Raw genomic sequence first — 591 nt, forward strand, 5'->3', positions numbered from 1 at the left:
GTTATAATAGCGAAAAGACACAGATCGATTAGAAGAGGTTCCCCAGTAATCAATTCTGTGTGTCTGTAGGTAAGCTGATAGCGTGTTGGCGATCTTTTGCCCAAGTTGCTGCAAAGGCGGCGACCTCAAAAGAATGAAATGGATAAATACGTTTATTGGCGAGAGAGTGTCGATAGGGAGAGGTTCTGGGAAGTGGCAAGGGTTTTTCTGAGGCGCTAGCGTGGGGAGTATGGGCAGGGGTTGGGGAGGGTAAAGGGAGGGATGGGAGGGATAAAAAACGTATTACTGGTTGGAGGTTTGTTATTTGGGAGGGGTATGGGAGGGGGTAGGGAGGGGTATGGGAAGGGGTATGGGAGGGGGTATGGGAGGGGGTATGGGAGGGGTATGGGAGGGGTATTGGGAGGGGGTATGGGAGGGGTATGGGAGGGGGAGATAAAGGAGGGACGGTGGTAGAGGATCAAAGCGATGGAGGGAGAGAGGGCGTCGTGGTGTAGATTTTTCAAATACATAAATATTTTTGAAAAATGACTATATTATCTAAAATCTAAAATGACTATATTTTGCGTAATATCTAACTTCATATGAAATTTG

This window comes from Penaeus monodon, chromosome 19 (assembly GCF_015228065.2).
Source record: "Penaeus monodon isolate SGIC_2016 chromosome 19, NSTDA_Pmon_1, whole genome shotgun sequence".
In the NCBI taxonomy this organism is placed as follows: Eukaryota; Metazoa; Arthropoda; class Malacostraca; order Decapoda; family Penaeidae; genus Penaeus; species Penaeus monodon.